General features: G+C 40.8%; 1 long non-coding RNA gene across 1 annotated transcript; it reads left to right on the top strand.

The window, feature by feature from the left end:
• The first annotated feature begins 707 nt into the window (after positions 1 to 707).
• LOC119336159 lies at positions 708 to 7,087 on the top strand. The gene is made up of 10 exons (XR_005162226.1): positions 708 to 3,628; positions 3,866 to 4,239; positions 4,322 to 4,381; positions 4,465 to 4,544; positions 4,629 to 4,734; positions 5,813 to 5,951; positions 6,052 to 6,167; positions 6,282 to 6,330; positions 6,419 to 6,485; positions 6,661 to 7,087. It is a non-coding gene; the product is annotated as an uncharacterized LOC119336159 (long non-coding RNA).
• Positions 7,088 to 8,750: the final 1,663 nt, after the last annotated feature.

Below are 8,750 nucleotides of genomic sequence, written 5' to 3'. Positions count from 1 at the left end.
AGGAAATGTACTAAAAAAACAACGACCAAGGATAGTTGTTGGAAACCGCCAGAGGAAAATTATCTAAAGATAAATATAGACGGAGCCTTCACAAAGGACACAAAGAAGGGAGGATGGGGTTTCATTATCAGAAACTCTGAAGGAGGAGTAGAAGCAGCAGGGGCAGGGAGATTGTCAAGACTCTCTGAGGCAATTCAAGCAGAAACAATTGCCCTGTTATATGCCGTGGAGAGAGCAAGTGAGTTGGGATGCAGGAATGTAATCTTCGAAACGGATGCATTGGTGCTGAAACAAGCTATTGACGGAGACGCCTACGATAATTCAGTTTTCGGTGCCCTGTTTCGAGAAGCAAAGTTTAAACTCTTGTACTATTTTCAGTCCGCTTTTATCAATTGGTGTCCCAGGTCCTGTAATGTAGCTGCCCATAAGCTAGCGTCATTTGGCGCGAGTTTGGTTGAGCCAGATATATGTATGTGGTTGTCAGATGTACCAAACTTTGTAACTGAAGCGGTTGCCAGCGATTTTGTTGGCCCGTATGTGTAATGAAGTAAGTTTTCCTTTCAAAAAAAAAAAACGGTAACATCTCCGCGCCGCGCCACGTTGCCGACCGACCCACCGACCGACCCCTCCTGTCCTGCCCACCCGGTCCGGATCCGGCCCCAACCCACCACCACCAGCGCCACTTCCCTTCGATTTCCGCCGCCCGCCGAAGCCGTCTCCGGCAAGGACCCGGCCGGCGGCACGGCCTCTTCCCCGGCAGCCCGCCCGCGGCCAGGCGCTCCCTTTCCTCCCTCCGCGCGCTCTGGCCGTGGCCGTGGCCGGTCTGCTCCTCCTCTCTTCGTCCCGGGCCCCGGGCCGTGCCTCTCGCCTCGCCTCCTCGCGTCCGGTTTGGATTCGCTCCTCCTCGATTCGTCGCCTGTTTAGGCTTAGAACCGCGCCTGATTTGGTTTTTGCTCGCGCTCGATTCGTCAGTTCAGAAATCGCGCCTGGTTTGGTTTTGCTCGTCCTCGCCGTCCCCCGTTTGTGCGTCGCGTCCGGTTCGATTTTGCTCGTCCACGCCGCCGTCGTCCGTGTAGGGTCGCTTCTGGTTCGATTTTGCACCTCCTCGCCGCCGTCGTCCGTGTAGGGTCGCGCCTGGTTCGATTTTGCTCGTCCTCGCCGTCGTCGTCCGTGTAGGGTCGCGCCTGGTTCAGTTTCGCTCGTCCTCGCCGTCGTCCGTGTAGAGTCGCGCCTGGTTCGATTTCGCTCATCCTCGCCGTTGTCCCGATGCGCTCGCGTGTTCTTGGTCCGTCTCGCCTCGTCGGGGGTCTCCTCCATCTCGTTTGCGTGCTAGCAATTTTGTCAATGCGCGCTTCTGTTATCCGAACGGGTATGGTTTTTGTGCTAGCAGTCCTGGGTTTCGTGTTCGCGTTGGTTGCAGGAACGAACGGGTCTGGTTTCGAAATTGGATTACGTTCGGTATCGTGCTAGTTCAGACTGGTTCCTCCGTTCGGTCACCTACGTTGCTCTTGGTGATTTTCAGGACTCAAACGTATGCTCTCTTGTGATACTCTGTCAATTCTTGGCCCCCTGTCAGTTCTTGTTGGCCCTCTGTCAATTCTTGCGTTTCAGGGTCTGTTAATTCTTGACTTCTTGTTGTACTGGCTAGGCGTGTGTGCTCTCATCCTAAATTCAGAGATGGGGTGATTCCTTACGCTTGATCTAATGCTCTATACTGTTTATGTTCTTTCCAATTTGTTTCTTTATATCATGCTTTGCTTGTGTGTTCCGAGCAGAAAAGTTTTACAAGAGTGCAAACCATGTGGCCTGCTGCTTGACTAATTGAACACCTGTTGCTGCTACTGTTGGACAAGGTCCCTTCTTTTCTTCTTGATGTTGCTATTTCCATTCAACTACTCATAGGAGTTCTAGATGAGCTGCTGCTAGTTAGTTCCCCTTAGACTACATTTTAGATTGCATAGCATAATTCCAGAGTTTTGTCATATAATTCTGTTGTGAGCATAACTCCAGAATTTATTTATCCGTGAAAGCACGTTCATCACATGTTTTTTAGCAATGCTGCTACCTGCTAACTTCTGTCATGTCCCTTTACTTTGGACAACAGTTGCAACGAACCTATAACATGGACATGTGCTGCTTGTTTTCTTCTGATGATAGTGATCCAATTGAGTAGCCCAACTCTTATGCTCTGACATTTGTTAATCCCCAGTTAGTGTGCATGAAAAAGTATTGTTTGTCATGTTAAATTTTATGGCATCAACTCGGTATTGTGATTGATGACTTAGTATTTGTTTAGTGTAGACAGTTGACTTCTTTTTTCTTAAATTTTTAGTGATATGCATATGTTTTGTTATGTCTTATGTGGATATCATATTCTTTTTTTTTTTTGTATTACTAATGTCCAGTCAATGGAAAATGCTTTTCTTGCTTTGCCTAGACTTTGTGACAATTAACTTATAGTGCGATCATTGATCATTGAGCTTCTGACACCCTATTCCGTAAAATTCTGTTGTAATGTTTGCTGGATCATTGAGTAGTTAATATTGATTCTGAGTGTGTTGGATCATTAACTTCTGCGTGCACTTCGGTTATCTGGGAGACACTCACGACTCTGTGTTTCGTATTCGTGGCGGAGCGATGAATGATTACGTTTCATGTCCCTGTGTTTCGTGTTCGCCCGTCTGGTTTTGAGTTTGGATTACAGAGACGGGGAGAGGCCAAAGCAAGGTCAGTTTATCGTGTTCGCTCATATCGGTTCCTCGGTTCCGTCGCTGCGTTGTTCGTCGGCGATTTCCAGACCTCAAACGCATGCGCCTTTGTGATACTCTAGTTTGGCTCGTTGGTCGTTATGGTTGTTCGTTAAGGTTGTTCTTATATTCTTGAATCACCCATCTTATAAGCAGAGATGGGGTGATACATTATGGTTGTTCTGATGGTTGTTTATTTAGTGTTCTTTCCAATTGGGTTCTTCTTGTCATGCTTTGCTTATGTTCCCAATGTTTGTCTCTCCATATATGGGGATGCGTTCAGGGGTGCAAACCGTGTAGGCCGTGGTGTGTTTTATACTATCTGATGTGAAGGTGGAAATATTGATATCACTTCTGTGTTAGTATACTTGATATGGTGTGTTTTATACTTCAAGTAATTAACCACATCTCTTACAAATTTTCCTTGAGATACATGTTCATATGGCAGGAGCGATTGTCTTGACGAATAATCATTTATGCTTACTTGGTATTGGTAGTTCCCGATCATAGGTAACAGACCAGTACTTGTTTAGTGCAGACAACTGACTATTCTTTTTTTCTGATCTTTTCTGTGATATGTGTGTTATGTGGATATCAACTAATGCTTTTCTAAGTATTTAAGGTACAGACATGTGGATCTGGACATTTCACATTTGCTCTATATTGTGTTGCTAAGGACACTTGTTTAGTGCAGACAACTGACTATTCTTTTTTTCTGATCTTTTCTGTGATATGTGTGTTATGTGGATATCATATTCTAATGCTTTTCTAAGTATTTAAGGTACAGACATGTGGATCTGGACATTTCACATTTGCTCTATATTGTGTTGCTAAGGACACTGAGCGGTTTGGCTGGGCCACCGCACAGCCTGGCTAATCAGGTACACTTGATTTTATGTGTAGTTGATGTTCTCTGCCATATAATGCTCAACTTGTGTTACCCAAATGGATCTCCTGGAACAAATTTTTCGTAATTGTAGAACTTGTGGATGTGTTATTTACCCACTTGCTTTTGCACATGATGCTAAGAAGAAGAAAAACATACGTCCTGTTATTTTAAAATGGTGTATTTACTATTTTGATGCGCATAAACTGAGAATAGTCACCATATACTGCAGGAAGTGTTGTTATGGATCAAATCTGTAATGGAAGAGACTGAGAGTAACATTACAACCGACCAACTTAAAGAATACGTATGGAAGACACTGGAGAGTGGAAAAGTAGCTGATCTCAAACTGAGTTATATCTATTCAATTATCAAGCACTCATTCAAGCTCACATGGGTTGCACTGTAGAAACCTAAATATCTACGTATAGCTTCGTGCATCATGTCCCTCTTATGCACCGCATTTCAAAAATCTAAATAGCCTTGTCTTCTTTAGTGCTACTGTTTGGGAGTTATTGTTGAAGTTGCAGAATTGTATGAATTTGAACAACAATGGCTGAGAGCAGCAGAAGTGCTTAGTGGCATTGACTTGGACTCAAGAATCAGGTAGAAGCTAAGCTTTTGTCTCTCTTTACATGTCATTGGATATTCTAAGTCTGGGAAATCTAACCATCTTCTTAAAAACCAGGATGCTTGATGACACAAACAAATTATCCAAGGCGTCCAGATTGCACGACTCTATTTGGAGGTTAGTCCCATTTTTAGCCTTTGTCGTCATTGCATTGTCAGCTGGACTAATGTAGTTCCTCATTTTGTGGGATGATGGTGCAGTGAATGCTGAAGCTTTTATCAACAAAGCCTCATTTTTGGTCACAAACAGCAACCAGGAAGTTCTGAACTTACAATACAAGGTTTGTTGGTTCAGAAACAGTTTAATAATCTATCTGTCTACAACTAAGGACAAAAATTTAGTTCCCTTCTTATATCTCTTGTAGGTCTGCTATGTGAGAATTTTAGATCTAAAGCGTAAATTCTTGGAAGCTGCACTTCGATACTACAATATCTCTCGAATTGAGCAATGCCAAATTGGGGATGAGTAAGGTTTACTCCGTTCAGTTGTAGATTTGTTTCTCTCTTCTGCAATTTACTCTTTTTAATGTTCTGTCTTGTATGGTTCTTTGTTGCCTTGTTGGTGTACTGGTGCCTAATTTCTATTTTACATCCTTCAAATATTTCAATGCTTTGCTTACTGTATGTGATAAATTACCCTACTTGATACTCATGTTTAAGTACTGCAGTGGTTATTAGTAAGTCGTGTTTGGAACTGATATGGCCTCCATATTTTATTCTCAATGATCTTGAGCCAACTTGAAATCAGTTTACTCATTCAAGTTCTGGAATTTCTTTATAGCTTTCTGAGTTTACTTCTGTCTTGTATGTATTAGGTTTCTCTGCTCCTATCTATGTCTGTTTCTTGTGTGCAAGCGCTCCATTCTGTGTGTGTGACTCTGTGTGACTTGATGATGAATATGTGTGTGACTTGACTCTGTGTGTGTATGTGGCTTGACTCTCTCTCTCTGTGGCTTGACTCTGTGTGTGACTGTGTGTGGTTTGATGGTGAATATGTGTGTGGCTTGACTGTGTGTGTGACTGTGTGTGGCTTGATGGTGAATATGTGTCTGGCTTGACTTTGTGTATGTGTAGAGGGAGACTCTGTGTGAAAATTGCATTTGTTTGATGGTGTGGCTTGTATGCTTTGCTGAATGTTTGGTTGTATAACTTGTGTTTTGTATTCCACGATTGATTGCTTTGTTGTCCGCTGCTTTTTTCTAAACTTTTTTGTGATTATGTCTTATGTGGATATCACATTCTTTTTTTGTATTACTGCTGTCCAATCACTGGAATAATGTTTTTCTAAGTATTTAAGGTATTTATTGTGTTGCTAAGGACACTGATGGGTTGGGTTTGCATACAACGCAGGTATATTTACATTCTTTACATTTTGCGATGTTGATGTCAAAACGTTTATTTAGCCAAATTTTGCTACTTCTGTGTATTTTTTTTAGATGTGTTGTATCCATAACTACCTATTGGCATGTTTGCTAATTCAGAAACACACTAGTTACATAAAGAGTTGATTGGTTATGAAGCTGATTTCGAATTCTACATAACATCTTAGGTGGCATAATCATCTGAATCCAGAAATACAGAGATGTTTGGACTACTGAGGAGGAACATGAGGAGGAACATGCACTGAATAATGCCCATCGGATATATGGGAATAAATGGGCAGAAATAACAAAAGTTCTTCCTTGAAGGTACTACCTTGGTCCTCTTTGTTACCAGATTCCTAACATGAATGATGTAGCCCCTGCACTTCCTACATCATATCATGCATCAGACATCTGAATATTGCAGGAATGGGGTACTTCCATTTGTGTAACTTCTATTTGTTATCAGTTCTTCTCACCTATAGCTAAAGTCAAAGATGCCAAACCAGGTGAATTATTGGAGTTGCAAGATACACAGAATCAGTAAGTTCCTATCTTGATAACTTTGATATACACACAGGAATAATTACCTATGCTCTTATGATCATAAACTGATTCCAAGTATTTTTGACTCATATGATGCTTATTACATCACAGGTCATCTTAATCTTCTTTTGTAAATATGACTGCTGGTGCTGTTGGTGAAGTAAGCTACTTTTCTTGCTTCAAGAATAATAGAAACATCATTTACATTGTGGAAACTCACATTTTAAGTTGCTCATGTCATTTTTCAGGCTATCCATCGGCTTGTAACTCATGAAAGGCAACCACAGTTGCCAACTTGAAACATATATATTTTAGGTATGAGGCTTACCTTAGCCAAAATTTCTATAAGAATGTTGCTCATGTATGCCTTGCTTTCTCTAGTAAGTAGAATAAGAACACATTTAACATTTCTTTTCTGTCCATAGGCCTACAAACTTGTGGGTAGCATGATAATCACTTAATCAGCCTCTAACCAGCTTCCTGTTTTCAGGAACGAAGATCTGAATCACCCTCACCCCTCGAGAGAAATCGTTTAGTCATTCAGGTTCTGGAATTTCTCTTTATAGCTTTCTGAGTTTCTTGTTGTTTTTTGTGTGCAAGTGCTCCATTCTGTGCCTGTCTGACTGTTTGTGGCTTGACTCTCTTGTGTGTGTGGCTTGACTTTCTGTGTGTGGGACTGTGTGTTTGACGGTGTGTGTGTGACTCTATGCGAATATTGCATTTGACTGTGATGTGTGACTGTGTGTGTGACTCTGTGCTTGACTGTGTGTGTGACTCTGCGAATATTGTGCATTTGACTGTGATGTGTGTACCTGTGAATATTGCATTTTAGCAATGACTGTGTGTGTGATTGTGTGTGGCTTGTATGCTTGGTTGAATGATTGGTTGGTGTGGCCTAACACTGCCTTTGCCGGTCCCAAGCCCGGATGCCAAAATGTGGAGGGAGCTGCAGTTACCTCCTTTGTATTGTTTGCGTTAGAAGTGTGAATATTGCATTTTGACAATGACTGTGTGTGTGATTGTGTGTGGCATGACTCTCTGAGTGTGTGTGCCTTGTATGCTTTGTTGAATGATTGGTTGGTGTGGCCTAACACTGCCTTTGCCGGTCCCAAGCCCGGAAGTGAAAATGTGGAGGGAGCCGCAGTTACCCTGTTCAGCTGAGGAGGGGCTATGCCAGCATGTGTTTTTATTGGGTCAAAAGTGTGGTGTTTTTTCTGGCATTTATGTTAGTTTGTATATTGTGTGTCGTGTACATGCTCCTCGTTAACGAGGGATAATGGACCTTGTATGCAGATTTATGGGACTCGGTTCGTTGAATATACTAGCAAAAGGGTCCATGCAATTTTGCTGCATCATCGAGATACACTATCACTCTCAATTTCATGAAATCATGAACATATTTTGAAATCTTGAACATATTTCAAATTGTGAACACTTTACAAATTTTAGAACATGTTCTTAAATCAAGAACATTTTTTGAATTCATAAACATTTATTCTATTTGCAAATATTTTTATAAAATTGTCAACATTTTTTGAACAATTATTTCGAATCGGCGAACATTTCTAGAATTGATGAACATTTTTTTTGGAAATTGGTGGAACAATTTCTGAAATTCATGAACATTTTTTTAATTTAACTCAAATTTTTTGAATCATCCAAGATTTTATGGATGAATAGACTATTTTGTAAGTCATGAACAGCTTTTGTATTTTTAGGATATTTTTCATTCGTGAACATTTTTTGAATTGGTGAAATTTTATTCAATTTCATTAACATTTTTAATACACTAACTTTTTCAAAAAATGTGAACATTTTTTAATTTTCCAAGCATTTGTTTTTAAATTTTGGAACATTTTTTGAATGAGCAAACATTTTTTACAAAATCATGAACATTTTTTAACCACAAGCACTTTGTGATTTATTAAAAAAATATTTCAAATTTTTTAAAAAAAATCCAGAATTTTTTTGAAGTAGAAACAAACGAAACAGGGAAGAAAAAGAAAAAAACAAAATTAAAAAAACGCCGGGACATGGGCCGGCCCAAATGGGTGCGCCATGTCTTCTCCTAGCATGCAAAACGTAGTATAGGAGGTCCCTACTGCATGGGCCGGCCCAGGCAGGCATTCCCTTGTCTAAAACATTTTTTATCACTTGTTGGTGCCATTGGTGGGTAATATTTTGCAACTTTGACATTGGTTTAGTGATAGTCATCTTTAGTTAAATTCAAACCCTCATTCAGTTAGTTCAGTTGTCTCAACCTGGTGGCATTGAACTGCATTTGTGAATGCAGTGTAGGCATCCGTAGTAGGTTGCCATTTATCTCGCAAAAAGACAAATGTTGGCAACAAGCAAATAATGTAGTTGCATGAAAGACTAAGACTAGTATTTATAGTTTATATATTACTTTAGTTGCTTGTTGTAATCTGAAGGAAGAATTTGTGGACATAGTGGCAGTGAGTTAGCTGTTTATGTGCAGGAGGCAGTTGTAATGATGTGCTGGTTGCGCCTACTCTGCTAAGAGAAGAGAATAGCAGAGGAGAGAAGAGTGTTGATATTTAGACAAGTAGAGATGCAAGA

Source organism: Triticum dicoccoides, chromosome 7B (assembly GCF_002162155.2).
Source record: "Triticum dicoccoides isolate Atlit2015 ecotype Zavitan chromosome 7B, WEW_v2.0, whole genome shotgun sequence".
Lineage (NCBI taxonomy): Eukaryota > Viridiplantae > Streptophyta > Magnoliopsida > Poales > Poaceae > Triticum > Triticum dicoccoides.
The sequence above is the reverse complement of the archived record's forward strand: the minus strand, read 5'-3'. Positions and strand labels throughout refer to the sequence as shown.